We start from the raw sequence: 15811 nt of genomic DNA, 5'->3' as shown, positions 1-15811 counted from the left end.
CTGGTGTGCTGTGTGAGGAAGAAAGGCAGAGTAGTTCTGCCCAGGCAGCAAAACTGGCCCCAGGGCTCCACCCTTGGGTGAAATGTGGTGTTTAAGGTTTGCAGTAGAAGCCCTGTTTCCTCCTCTTAGTTGGCAGAGGGGTTCCTCACTGTACAGGCTGACTGGACTTTATATCTAAAGACAGAATAGCTCTGTTAGCCATGGACAGGACCCTTGTGCTTCCTCAAAATTTGGCCTATGTGAGGATAGGCCAGCAGATTCATACAAAAATGCCAGCATGCTTAAAAGCAGTTTCATCTTAAAATGACACCAGCCCAACCTATTAGTAACTAGCCCAATCTAGCTCTTGCTAAAAGAGGCACAACAGCAGTCTGGCTCTTCTTTCTATCCCCAGCTGTGCCATCCTCCTCCTTGGTGCCAACTTTGAGCTTCTTTTTATAGTACAGGGAGTTAAATCAGCAAAAACCCATCCACTGCTCACTTTTGTTTTTCATTAGTTCCTTTCCTGCCGGTTTGGTGCCTTGAATTAGTTCACTACATGGTCAGCTGAGCAAGGGGCTGTGGGCTGGGGAGAGAGTGGGGTTTCCTGGGTTGTGGGCAGTAATACATACGTTCATTAGCTTAGCTGCAAAGTGAAGCCGTGCAGCAAATATGGGGAGAGTTTTGAGTGGGCAGTGATATTCAAGGGACAAGGCATTTATTTGGAAACGAGAGTAAGCCTTTATTTTGTGCCACAGAGACAAGGAGGAGAAAGAGGTTAGGGATCACACTTAAACATTATTTATTTTATTGTTTAGTGGCCCTTGTGGGTTTACTCTGAGCCTTTCTTCTTCCCTTTTCCTCATCTCTAAAGTTCTCTTTGTCTTGAAACTCTGAACTTTGTTTTAAACCCTTGCTGTGCCTTGAGCAGGATTTATTGTTTGTCAGGGCACCCAAAGAAGGTCATTTAGCTTTGGGTGGAGGCTGAAACTGCTGTTGTTTAAGTTTTCAGGGAGAACCCCTAGATAAACGAATCCAGCTCTTTCAGTTGCTGCCAATTCCTGGCAGAAGGGTTACATAAACATACTCTAAACCTCAAGGGTATTATAAATAAATCTTATAAAATATTAACTTTTTTTAGTCTCTGAACAAAAGGGGTGCTAAACTGATTTAAACTCATAGTAAGAAAAGAATAAACCAGTTTGTATAAAATATCCTGACCTTGTTCTCATTGTACTGATATTTGTTTCTTATTGTTCTGTACCTTTACTGTTCTTATTAAAGTACTTCTGTTTACTTTAAACAAATATTTCAAGTGTCGCGTGTAGTTAATTGAAAAGCTTCTTCAAGACTATAGATTCTAGTAAGTTAGCTCTTTGTGCCATCAGCTCAGTGAGAGTAATGATTTGGCTTAATGTTTTAGTGAGTCTTTAATACTGTATGTGAAAATTGAAGCTTTGTAAGAGTCATCCACAAACTTTTTTTCATTATCTCACTGTGTTAAAAAGCATGTTTCATCACCTTTTTCAATACATCTCTCAGAAGCTGAGTGGTGACCACCTCTCTGATGTGTACTTCTTACTGAATATTTTGTCCCCCTGACTCCTCAGACAAAACTGAAATCCTTGGGCAGCAGTGCTCGTGACAGCAACAGCTGGTTTAGGCAGAGATAGTTCAGTTATTACTTTAACCTGGCACTTCTGGAAAAAAAACAAGTTCTGTGCCAAGAAAATACTGATCAGTTATAGCCAACCTTTGTTATAAGAACATCCAGATATTATTTGTCAACAGAGGAATAAGCAAAGGAGCCCCTCAGCTGTCCCATTGGCCGAACAGAGGCTGAAGTTTGGGAAGTCTACATGTACTCATGCTTGTACCACAAGAGTCTTCATGCAGAGGAGAACAGAGCAGGGGAGAGAGAGACCTGCTGCAGAATATCCAGTGGCTGGAGGTTGGGATGTTAACAGGGACATGGGGGACCATCACTGGGATTCCTCATCTCTAGCGACAGGAGCAGAAATATGAACAGTGATCTGACAGGTCTGTTCTCTACACTCACATGGCCAAGGATATATTCTACCTCTCCCACTTTCCTTTTCTGAATAATCCTGGATTCATTCCAATAGCAGAGTTAAGGAAAAATCTGTGTGTACTAACAGTAGTATTTCCTGTTGAGTTCCATGCCACAGTGAACAGGCATATGCAGTTATTTTTACCTGAACTACTAAAAGTATTCAACCAAAAATCTTTGTTTAAAGGAGAACACTAAGAAAATGAGTTTAATGGCAGTCATTTCAGTCCTGGCCAAAGAATAATACATTAATGCATGTGCTAATAAACACTGGGCCACTTTACAACACATTTTTCCCATTTTTTCATGCTTTAAACATCTCAGTCTTTACAAAGTATATTAAAAGCTGCCATGAAGGGGTCCCAAAGGACATTGTAGTTAAGGGGTCTATCTTTGTTTGCTACAGCATTTTTAATTTTTGGTATGTTTCTCTGTAGATAAATTGCTGGTAAGCTTTTGTTTATTTCTTGTTACTATTGTGCTCTTTCCCTGCCCAGTTTCAAGCACAAATGAGGTTGTACAAGGTGGTATGCTAAAAGCAGTGGGGGACAAAGGTCACGGTGATTTATGGAGTGTGAGAACCACTGCAAGCTTCCTTGGCTTTGTGCTGGGGACTGGGCTGGAGCGACTGTCCTGCAGCAGGGAAGGAAACAGCAATTTTTCCTTATCCACTGGCACCTTTGGCAACCATGGGCGTACGCCACTGCACTCAATAGGAATTGCTGCTCGTCTGATATTCTCAAGCCTCCTGTGGTTTTACCTGGGATTCAGGTTTACTCCCATGAAATGAATGGATCTATCACCACACTTTACATACACCATCAAGTAAAGGCCAGATATTACTGACTGCCAATTATTTCTGATTCAGACTGCATGCAGACTTTGAGTGAAACAGTGTCATGCAACTTTTTGATACCTATCTTTTGTTAGGATAGTCTCATCTCTTTTCAGACAGCAGATTAAAATAGGACTTCTACAGAGAATAGTTCAGAATAAGGAATGGCTTCAGCTAATCAACTTAGTCCCTCTCCTTGCTGTAGGTTACAGACTATTTCTGATCAGGAACCTCTCCACAGCTGTGTCACATTCTTTGAACAAACAAATACACGGATACAGAACTTGGGGCCAAGTTTTCAAGTGTTCAGTGCATCATAACTGCCTAGCTTCCACTTTGGGATCAAAATAAGACCTTCAGAATTAAGAAGCCTTTGCTATTAATCTAACAAGTTCCTTCAAAAATCCTGCTCTCCTGTGGGACAATGTACTCTCCTCAGAATTTCGTCTCTAGTTTTTCAACACCCATCCTAAAACTTCCGTACTGCTATGAGAAGAGATGACTTAATTGGCCACCCGTGCACAGGAGTGCAAGCCCACACAAACACAGTTTGGTTCCATGTTGTTGCCTGGTGTGACACACTTACAGTATCCAATGCAAATACAGTGAGTATTTGAATGAAGTTCACAAAGTGTGTGCTTTTAAGATAAAGTAAAGCCAAGTCCTTCTGCTGCTGCTTTGGATGCAAATGTATTTGTAATGAACTCCTGGTTTTGTCTGTATGCCTTATCTTGCACCTGTTATCATCCTTGTTGTAAAAAGCTTAGGGGTAAGCTTGCCAAATGATACGCCCCATCTGTGCTACCTGGATAAACAGTGTTAGCAAGAAACATGCAAACTGAAAAGCCACAAGTTCTTGACAGACAGGTACCAGCACTTTCTCTCTGGCTAGCAAGGACAGGGTCTTTGTGTTCTTTCAACAGGTTGCCAACCTTTTCTTTGAAATCTTGTGAAGTCGTTGGGAGGGAGATGAGAGAGAGAAAGAGAGGAAGCTGAGGGTGTGCAAACTTGTTTGGGGCATGCAGATGAAGTAAACTGCAAATATAACAAGAATTTCAGTGGAATTCACCAAGTGAATGTTTCTTCACCAGAACCAAATTGAGCTAAATGTTTTGTCTGCTGTGTTGAAGGCAGGTGTATTTGTTGTGTACACTGTTTTTATATCTCTTTGCTTGGAGCCCTGCAAACCAGACTAGCACCCAGAAGGAGGGAAGGTGAGTAATGAGAAACTGCATCACTCGGACTTGTCCCTGACAAGCCTGGAAAGAAGTGACAGCAGATACACAATGGTGAGAGAGCCCTCAGGCATTTGGGCAGAGGCAACAACAGTAGAGAGAACACCTTGTTCCAGAACCTTATCATGTTCTACTGAAATCTCCACACTTCCCTATGTTTTCTTTTTTAGGAACATACAGGAGGGACCATTATTGAGTAATAAAGCACAAATTTGGCAGCTGGGCTTCTGAAATCCTGTCACTGAGTTCCTGTGGCAACACGTACTGTCTGCAATGGTCACCTCTGAGAGAGGCTTACACTTCATGGGCTGTGGGCCAGGTGACTTTAACTGACTTGCGTCTTTAGTGTTCACAGCTAAGGGCCTTTTCGGTGCACAGGGCACGTCACTACTGCATATTAATGGAGACACAGGGTGGTATGAGAGCTGTCCCATTTGGGAAAGATCCCCAGGCCTTTGTCCAGCTTTGCTAACTGAGGCAGAAGGGATAAGATCAGTAGCACTTGCTGTGGCTGGATACAGACAGCTCCCTCTTCTACTGTTCTTCCTCTGCCTTGTGCTCCCTGTGCAGGCATGCTGGGGCTTGTTACTTTTGTGTGTTAGAGTGTGGTAAAGGGTAGAACTTGGCATCAGGAGCGACCTGCAAGGGAGTTTACCTAGTGCCATTTCACCAAAAGAAGAGACAGAATTAGGATCCACATTCTTTTGGCTGCCTGTCATATGGGGTCTGTATCTGCAAGAGCTAGGAAGGATCCCTCACCTGATCTGCCTAGGCCTTGTCAGTCAGCAAGGATAATTCATAAACTGGTTACCCTGGTGGAGTCCAAGATGACAGCATGTTTTGGCATTTGGATACATTCCACCAGGCACAAGCCAGGAACTACTGATGTCTTCTGCTGTTTAAAAAACTGGTGGCCTGAGGGGATCCCTTTTTATTATGGTCAGTTCAGCCTAACCCCTGACCTGTCCAAGAACTTTAACCAGGCTCCAAACTTGCAGGGTTGAGTGTGCTGCCAGGCAGCTGGGCAAAACATTACAGGTTTGCTGGCAGTTCTACAGCAACCCATGCACCCTTGCTGCCTCCAAGGCCTTCGTAACAGCTTGTAAAAGGGCCCAGAAAAACTTTCTGTGCCGAACAGGCATTCCTAGGGTGTTGCAGACAAGGCAGTATGCCAGTTGCCAGGGATGAGACAATGCTTTGGGAAGCTCACCTGTAAGCAATGACTGGCAACAACATGTTCAAAACTTGTAGAGCTATAAGGACACAGACAGATTCAATCCACCTTGACTTTTGCTCTCTACCTCCCAGTGGTAGTCTCCTTCTCTGCTCATGAAATGAAATTAACCTCTCCTCCTCTCTCCTTCCTACATCCCAGACCCTCATGGCACGTGCTGGCAGTCCCAGTGAGAACAGGCTATAGAGTTAGCTGCTTAGCAGAATGCCCCAAATCCTGCAAGCTTCTTTTTGAAAAAAGTTTCTTTTTGAAACCCATTGTGCAAGAGTGCAGAGTTGCCAACACAACTGAAGTACAATTAAATGATCTGACAATTTTATACAGTGCAGGCCATAAGGAACAATTGTAGGGACAGTACCACAGAATACAGTGTAGAGACACCTGCCTAGGCTCCTGAGACTGTGCAGCATTTGTTCTATTTCTATTCATTTTAAAATGGTTGCTGAGGGAATATGAGGTTTCCTGGGATTGGTTCCTGAGGTGAGTAAGGGATGCTGATGTGCCAGAGGTGCTGTGGCAGCTGGCTGTACCGAGATAATGCCACATGCAGAAGCAGGATCTTGGGTGTCGTAAGTATTTCTTCTGACAAAAACTTGGGTACTTCCAGCTCTTCCGATCAACAACCTGGGCCTGACTGTCCAGTCAAACTGCTTTCTGCCTAGTCCTTTTCTCAGGTAACTATACCCCCTTCTGAAACTCAGCTTGGTTCCTCAGGGGTCCCACTGAATGCTTCCACCCTGTCACACTGGTCTGCTCCCTCTCACAGTGGGATCCTACTCTTTCAACCATCCACATGAGCATTCTTACAGACGGTGTTCTTACTCCTCGAAGAGAATCCCTCCCAGCTCTGCTTGGACTAAGTAATTTGTCAGATCCAGGGGGCCTAGGAGAGGGGACGTACTTGGGCAGAAGCCAGGAGGATCTTCTGCAGAGGGCTTCAGGGCACAAGCATACATAGGAATTTTGATACTGAAATTTGCAGTGGTAGTAGAAACAATCACCCTCAAAAGTGTTCCTTATCAGCCAACCATAATAACTAGCAGAGTAGAGCATTTGCTGGAAAGAATGAGATGCCTAACGACTGCCCTGCTTTTTACTTCCCCACATTTTTCTGGTAATGTGGAGTCTCAAAGCATTTCTAAAACACCTTTTAGAAATCAACTCTTTTCAAATCCACTAACACTCCAGTTCTGAGCATTATAAATGGTCATGCTAATTAAATGCAGCTAAAATAGAAAAAAGAGTTGCAAAGCAGACAAGATCAATGACAAAACACCCTTAGAGAGCACAGAAGGGTAAAAAGTACTGTAGAAAGGTGATTTATGGTGATTCTCTGGTTGCTGAAAGAGAACAATTATTGAGAATCTTAAGGAGAAAGGAACTTTAGTTCGGAAGACTGACGACTAAAAACCATGGGGAAGTAATCCTTTCAGCACCAGCATGGCAAAGCTTCGGTTCTAGGAGGCAGGTCAATGTGGGTCAGCGCTGACTCTGGAAATGCTAAGCTGGGGAACTTCTCTGGTTGCTATCTTACACCATGTTGCCTCCTCCCCACCCCCTCTTTGACAAAGGGAAGCCGGTGCATTTTGGTGTTGTCATTTCACATTCAGCTCCACAATCTAATCCTAACCAAAGGCTGCAGCACTAGGCAGCCTGATGCAAGGGTAAAATAAATTGCTCCAACATGGTGATTCGTACTTTAGCCTAGAGTTAGGAAGTTCTTAAATGTAGGTGGCGTTAGGATTTTGTGAGTGTAAGGGGTCCTTTTGTCATCCAAAGCCACTATCACCTTTTAAAATAAAGACATTTCAAGGTCCATTTTATACAAATACGCACTCGTGAGTTACTTTGTGGCCTCCAGTAACTGTGTGAAAAATAAAGTGAGAATAAACTTTTATTCAAAGTGATGTTTTTATACTTTCCTACAGAAAGTTGTTCTTGCCTACATTGTGGGGGGGTGGGACTAGATAATGTTTAAGGTCCATTCCAACCCAAGCCAATCTATGATTCTGTGACTGTATAATCTGAAAACATTGTATGCAAAGATTGTCACTCCATATTCTACGCAATAAGTAATATTCCAGCCTGACCAGTAAGTCCATCGCGACACAAGATGAAAATTGGAAAGAGTCAGCATGTTGATTTTTGAAGCTTTTAAATTTCTTTTGCATTAATGGAATTACATATTTGGATGATTGTACTGTTATGTTTGGACAGTTATTTTATGACCATCACAGGCTGTAATTAGACATAGTTGACTTTAAAGATATCATTTTCTTTGTTTCAGGAGTTTTCAGAGAGCAATTACTGCAACTGGGTGGTGTATCAATAGCCAGTCTCAAGGAAACTCCTATGATGAGTCACCTCATCGGCAAAACATGTCAAGTGTGGTGTTATAAGGTCATGTAACAGCAAATCAGTGTCTTTTGCTAATGTTTTAATGACAACCATCTCAAGTAGTCCAGGTTTTCACAAAGTGTTTGTTATTCGCACATAATGATCTGGGTTGCAAAAACACCCTTGGAGGATAAAGCTAATAAAATAAATTAAGAAGTTTGTAATAACTAGCTGCTTAATTTTATTGTGTGGAAAGTAGCAGTTTTCTTGCATGAGAAAGACTCTGCTGTTGCCTGGAAAGTTTCCATATGGCCCTGCAGCTTTCACATTGCTCCAGTCAAAGGTGTCAATCAGACAGTTGCTGCACTTTCACTGTTGCCAACCTGTGCACCTCTATGTACTTCACCAGTTGGCTTTATTCAAAAAGTGATGTATAGCTGTAAAGTATTAGTCATTAATCTGGCACCATTTAGATGTAAAGTATTAATCTCATTAACCCTTTACATGCTGGGTTTGCATTCTCATTTCCTTTTCTTGATAGCAAAATAATGTTTGCAAACAAAATGCAAACTCACTTTTTTCTCTGTTTCAGAGATGCATTTCAGAAGTCTCCTGTTGTGCTTCTTTCTCTCAGAGAGTAAAGCAAACCTGCCCAGCTCAGCGAGCCACTTCACTGCTTCTTGTTCACTGTGACTAACACAGTTACACCAGAAGGAGGTTTAAAATAATTTTATTAGCATTTGGCGCATGAGATTTGTCTTCAGCCAGACCTCAGACTGTGCTTTCCACAGCATTTGGATCACTGAAATACCCTTATATAAGCCTAATTGACACAATTAGAAGAATGACTCCTTGCAGATGTGTGTTGCTGGAGCAACGGGGGGGGGGGGGGGGGGGGGGGGGGGGGGGGGGGGGAGGGCAGCCAAAGTGCCCTCCATATTTAGCAAAGTAATTTTAATCATAATAGATAGGAGCACTTTATCCTTGTTGTAAGGCATGTGCTCAGGAGGTAAGTGCCTTAACATGTCACAACAAGGATCACTGTAATGGAGTTCAAATAATTTGAAGGCAAGCTAAAATTCTCTCAGCAGTAACCAAAATTGCATGGAGAAAGAAACATAGTCAAATGTTGCCCGAATCTTCCAGAATATAGGCAGAAGGATTAGCTGTTCAATGCTCTGATTCCACTGCCATAGGGGCACTGGAGGGAAAAAACCACCAAAGGCATCCATGGAAGCAAGAAGAGGCCTATGTTGCTGAGCTCATCTCAAGTTTATCCTACTGAAGACCCTAGTAATTCACTGGGAGCACTCTGTGCAGACTTTAAACTACCTGCCACCTCCTTTGTGTGAGAGGGACTCCATGTTGTTGGCAGGGGATGTGGATATGTATAAAAGTGTCAGTGATGCTGGTAGCACAGTGAAATGGTGGCAGATCTCCTGCTTCCCATGTGGAAAGAGTGGGAACAGCTGCTTTGCAGAGTGGATCCAGATGGTTTGTTCCTGACTCTGTCTTGCCTGTCCCAGTAAAATTGCACATCTCATCCAAGCATCTCAGTCTCTTTGAAGTGTCAAAGGGACCACGTGAATTACCCAAGACTCACGACTTAGGAGTTGTTCTCATGAACTCTTTTGACTTGAAGCCAATGATAAGTATTTTGTCTGGTATGATTGTTCGCTCACAGTTATTAATTTAACACAGTTTTAAATTTTGTGTTCATGTCTTTGCACCTTGAACAGTCGCATTGTGTTGCTATGGAGTACAAGAAAAACCTGAACTGAGCCCTGACTGGAACTGAATAATGGGATTTCCATTTCTAAGATGAAGAAGCAAGTCACTAGCATGAATAAACAAGCAAGTCTGAAAAAAACCAAACACGCATCTTGTGGATACTCATGGAAAATAAAGATGAAAAGGTATCTCAAGACGTTGTCTATACCATCCCACTCTTTACAGATGGATAAATTTTATCTCTGTCATTACTGACTAAGTTTTATCTGATCTCTTTTAAAAAGATTTACAATCCCCAGGCAATCTTGCTTAATGCATCAGTAGCCTTATTTTTAGAAAGTTTTTCCTAATGTCTAACCAAAGTCTATTTCTGCTGCAATGGAATGTCTTATTAATCTGCAATATCTTTATTTTTGAAGACTGCTCTCACATTTCTGTTAGGTTTCTCTTTACTAGAGCCAGCACCCCTGTTTGTCCATTCTTCCCATGTAATTTGTGTTTTTCTAGAACTCAGATCATACACATTGCTCTCTTCTGTAGCCTGGTGAATGTTTTATCTCTCCCAAGCATGGCGGCCCAAGCCAGGCTTGCTGAGCTCCTGCTGATCTTTGTCAATACTGAGGAAAGTGGAAGAATCACTTCATGTATTTTATTGCCTCTATTTATATTTGTACCTCTCAGGATGTAGTTTGCTTTTTTTGAAAGAGTATGCAACATCCAGAATATTTCTTCAGGGTGCTCCCTACTCATTTGCTCCTCAGTCTGTTTTTTGCAGTGGATTATTCTTGACCAGACATAAAATATTGGATTTCTTATTTTTAAATAGCTGTTACAGTACGGATACTGCAACACACGTATCAGACAACGAGGCCCGTGGAAAAGAAATATCTATGAACTGATTCTTGGTAGATGTTTCAGAGATGTTTATTTCTCCAGCCACATGGCCGGGGCTATGCTGAGGAACTGCTCAATCACGGGACCAAGGGTCCTTCTGCCCGCGCAGGAGAACACAAACCAACCAATGGGGAACGAGGCTGACCAGGGGCAGGGAAACCTCGTGCCTCCCCCCAGGGCCCCTCTCCCACATGGCAGGGGGGAAGGGACCCCAACAAATAGCCTCTTTTTTTTTTTCCACAAACAATCCATCTATGTAGTTAACTGGTGTGAAATTGCTTAGTTGAATGCTAAGCTTATATTTCTTCCAACTGACTTTCAAATTTTTTTAAATTTTATCATGCTGGTTATGCCTCAGATCTATAAACCTTCAGCTTTGCTCTAATTATAGCCCCAGAGCCCAGGTACAGTATGTTCATGTGCAGCCTGGACGTGGCCCCTCCACTTACCCTGTTCCAGGTACAGTGGTATGATTATAGCTGTTTGACCTGTTGCACCATTGGAAGTTCAGCTTGTCCTGATAATAGTGCAGTTGTGTTTACTGTCCTTGCAGCTCTGGCCATTACATCTCGTTACACCATTTTAATAATTCAAACACTGACATTTGAGTGATATTATGTCCAAAATTCAGGCACAGAAAAAAAGGGTTCTTTCAACTTCAGAGTCTTTTATTTAGCTGTTCTCTTGAACTGCCTGTTTTCTCACAACACATTCCACACTCTGCCACAATCACTCATTGTGTTTTTCCAAAAACCCTGGAAGATACTGTAAGGCCCTGCTTCAGCCAGAAATTTTTTTCATAAAAAACTTTTTCTTATACTTCAGCACTTTCACGACAGCAGGATGAAAGATGTATCTTTAAAACATGTTGGGTAGCATGTCTTGAAGCACTGGCACAGGTGAGGCAAATGGTTCTCAGCACGTCAGCTGTTGGGGCTGAGCCCTGGGAGATACCAGGTGCTTGGAGGGCATCATTGTCAAGTTGTCACATTCTGTCATACTGTCATTCATGGCCAAGAATGTGCTGTTTTGGTGTAAATGTTTAAGAACTGAAGCATACTAACTTACTTTCTCTGTATTTTGGATCTCACACCTGCTGAATTATCAGCTGGAAGAATATCCCAGGAGCAGCTCTACTTCACCTCATCCAAGAACCTTTCCAGCAACTTACAGCCATTTTAAAAGTTCTTAGGCAGCCTAGAGTAAAACGGGTTAAGTGCAAACACCTCTCTTGCATCATCCCAGTGGAGTGCCTGACTGCCTGACCACATCCTACGTATGAGGAACTCAGGCAAAGTTACGTAGTCTGCCCAAAGCCACGCAACAGGTTAACAACTAAATCTGGAGCTACTGGTCTCTTGCTGAAATGGCTGGACAAGATGACCTTGCTGGCAAGTTTTACTAAAACCTTTGCTGTCTTCTGGGGAGTTAGTTTGTTATGTAGGGAAGCTAAACCTTTCTGTGAACACTAACTTTTCCAAACTGGAAGGGCATGTGGAAGGGACAATCTGTCCCTTGCCTGAAGGCTTCATTAGCACGAATCTTGAAGAGATTGAGATCTCATAAACTCATTATTGTGCAGGACCAATTTGAAATGCTCTCTGAAAAGATGGCTGTAATACCAGATCCTGAGCTGCAGAGGTTCAGTATGCAAGGATGACGCTCACACCTGGCTCCTGTGAAATGCTTAATCCCGCAGAGAAGACGTCCCATGCTATTTACTCATTCAGCCACACTCAGCTGGCGCAGAGTGCTGGTGTTCATGTGTGTGAGCTACATAAACATGCATATATGCTGTACTGCACTGCATAAATAAATAATGAAATACACAAAGACACACATATATATTTGTAGATATCCCATGTTAAAATGGGGTTGGAACATGCAAGCTAAGGACACTGTGAAGTATTGCTTCGATACAAGTGCAGTGCCTGAGACCTGGGTGCAGGAGAGGTCATATCTTTTTTATCCACCATGATCACCTCAGCCTCCATTGCAATTGACATTATTTGTTATTCTCTCAGAAGCATTTGGCCTTTTTTTTTTAATCAATTGTAAGTATTTGTAAGAAGCATCCATGGCTGAAAAGAATAACAAAGCAGAATTACAGTGTGTGGCTTTGTACCCTGAAAAGACTAGAAATCTTTCAAAAATAATGGTAATTTACAATTAGATGGAATCTTACAGTTGAAATCCGAGCACATCTAAGCATATGATATGATTCATATTACTTGCTGCTAAACCGATGTTGCTAATTCTTTTGTAGCTTGTCACAACAGAACAAAGATAGTGGTCTCTATTTTGGGAAGCATATGAATCAGTGGGAGAGCCAAAAGGAAACAAATGGATCACTGGTGAGACTAAAAATGCCTCAGAGATGTGAACAGTGTGTCTGCTGACTCTGAGGTTGTGCAGAAAAGATTCATGGAAGGGTTTTAAGCATGGCTAGCCACACAAAAAACCCACATGTTTTGAGCTGACAATTTAAGGAGGAAGTGTCCTTGCACACTGTCCGTCCTTCCTACGTGATTTAAAACAAAGATATGATACAGACAGAGACTGCTTATTCTCTCACTGAACATTAACTGACAATCTTTAAAAGGTAAATCCGGCAGAGGAAAATAAGTTATATGACCAAGGCAAGTTCCTCCTAAACAACCTGTAGTAACAACCTGATCAGGCAGACCTGCCTATACATTGACTGTGGGGTGCTGATCATTCCAACATCACCACTGAAATGAAGAAGAAAAAAATGAAGGGCTAATAACCATAGTAATAACCCATCAACATCTGAAGCATGCAAGAATTTCATAAATGTAATAAATGTATGTTCAATGCCATAGTCAAAAATTCACAGGTCATTTCCCCTTTGGATGTTACCAACACTTTGTTTGGCTGGGTTAGGTGGAAGGTTTGCTCTGGAAAGGCTCTTTAATCACATGGCAAAGAAGAGAACAGTAGAAGAGTGATTCCTGACTGTACCCAGAGGTACAATAGGGTCTTTTATTACCGAGTGCTGAAGGAGAGGACAGGTTCAGGTGAGAACAGTGAAAATACACTGGACTTCTTCTAGTACAAGAGACAAATCAGAGAGTGGACAGACAATCCCAATGGAAAATATTTCATTAATGCCTGTGGCCTCAGGACAAAAATCATTCCCATAATGACAAGAAGAGGCATCTGGCTCTGGCTCTCTGCTGGCTGGCACTGCGGTACAGCACTACCTGCTGTGATGCCCAGCACACTTCAGCCCAAGCTAACAATTCAAATGCTGCCACTGAAGGTGCTCTAGAAAAAAGCAGAGTTATTCAGACCACTGAAATCTATATTGACTTGTGAGAGGATTTTTATTTTGACAAGAAGAAAAGTGTGGCTAAAGCTTACCATTATTTTTTCAATCTGGCTATGATTCATAATGGCTTCCTGCCAATGGCAATCTGAAGGCAGAGTTGTACCTGGTTTTGCTCTCAAGCAATACAAAAAGCAGAATTTGCATTTTGACAGTTTCCAAGGAAAATTAGTTTTTTTCTGAAATGCACTCTGCTGAAAAGGGCAACAGATTGGATGTTTTAAGATAATAGTTCTTCCACAGAAAATGGAATCCTTCAACTTTTTCAGTCTATCTTAGAGGATCATATCCAGTAATTTCTGCCTCCTTGGATCTTGCTCAGCCAAATCATGAGGGTTCTAGTCATGTCAAAATTGGATTCTTGAATTTGCTGAATTCATGCTGTAAAAATACAGTAACAGGTCTCTAACACCTGTTTTGCATAAAAGTCTGGAAAGGCCTGCTCTTACTCAAAATTGTAATTTGCTGTTTGGGAAAATAGCATTAGAAACTTGTGACTTATAGCAGGAACAATCAATCTGTCATCTTGAAGCCAATGTTGCAGAAATTTTTGCACTAAATAAAGTCAGGGAAGAAGGGCAGTAAAGAAAGTGCCTGTTTTAGTTGAGACTGATGTTTAAATCTAGAAGTCCACTTCAAAAATGGGATTGACATTTGTACAAGCACACGAATGTCAGACTGTGCTTTTTTAGGCTTGGATCTGTTTAGACTGTTCATGCTTTAAACAGCAGGTTTGAAGTATTTGTACCTAAATTTGGACAGAAAAGTTTGGGCTCTTTTGAACAGTAGCTAGTATCTTTTCCATAGGAAAAACAAACAAAGCAACCAAACCAACACAACAGTATTTTGTTGTGGTTAATCATAAACTTGAGATATTTTTTAAATTAGAAACCCTGGCTGTTTCTGCATAATGCATGCAGTAGGACAGACCAGGATCTATCTGACAGCTGTGATCTTGCAGTATCACACAGAATCTCTTCCCATACAGCACAAGACTTTCTGCCACAGCCAGATGGAAGCCATTGAGCAGAAGGTTTTAGACTTTGTCTTAATCAAGGTTAAGTTCAGAGCATCAGTTTTTAACTTACCATTAATCTGAAACTTCCATTTTGGTAGCTGCACTAGACTGACCTTAAAACGATGGCACACATCAGCAAAGGTGACTGGTGTGGAGGTTCCTGTACTGATATGCCAGGTTCTTTCTGTGTGGGAACGATGGACGTGTTTGTGCAAATCACACAGAGTGATATCAAGCTGTTTGTTACACATTGTTTGGAAAGAATTCTTATTTATCTTTGTCTGGAGGATATATCTTGTCGAAAGTTTAGACAGAGATTATTATTTTAGTCTGTGCAAGCTCTGTTTGGTGTGGTTCTCCCTCCTGCTTCTCTGTGTTTCTAATACAGAGATAGATCTGCATTCTCACCTACCCTTGAAACAGGCACGACTGTGGAATAGGGCCTCTCCAAGAGGCACAGCACATGGCAGTGCTTTGTTGTAAGCTCAATGCTCTCATTGTAACTCACAGGTCTTGTGGTAGGAAGGTCACTCTGTACTCCATGGCTAGACACATATTGTGCCTGCTAAATACTGCTGTAGTATTTCATCACAGTGGGAACCCAGACAATAGGTCATGCCTTGCATTAATGTGTAGGATCTTGAAAAATCAATACAATTCAAACAACAGGGGACTGCTGCCCAGTCGTTTACTATTCCCAGGACACACAGACAGCAATGGCTGTGCCATTAAGCTGCCACTGAGCACACAGAAAGTACAATGTGATCTCTGCTAACTCCTATCAATAAACCCAGAATCATGCATGGGCATCTGTTATAGGAAATATAAATGATTCCCTTGCTCCAGAGATCTCTTCAGAATACTTTCTGTAATACAAATATGAACGTCAAATTCCTCAAAGGAAAGCCAGTTTCTGAGTCAATTTTTGTGTCCAGCAAGCCCCAGACGTAAGTGACTGTATCTCTTTTGCTGAGGGCCTGATCTAACAGCTATTTGAATCAATAGAAAGGCTAATTGATTTGAAAGGCTTTGGATAAAGCATCTAAGGCCACAACCAGCACTACTGCAATCACCAGAAAATTTATCGTTGATCTCAATGAGTGCAGGATGAAATACCTGGGCTCTTGC

Source organism: Corvus cornix, chromosome 2 (genome assembly GCF_000738735.6).
Source record: "Corvus cornix cornix isolate S_Up_H32 chromosome 2, ASM73873v5, whole genome shotgun sequence".
In the NCBI taxonomy this organism is placed as follows: domain Eukaryota; kingdom Metazoa; phylum Chordata; class Aves; order Passeriformes; family Corvidae; genus Corvus; species Corvus cornix.
Note: the sequence above shows the minus strand (reverse complement) of the source record.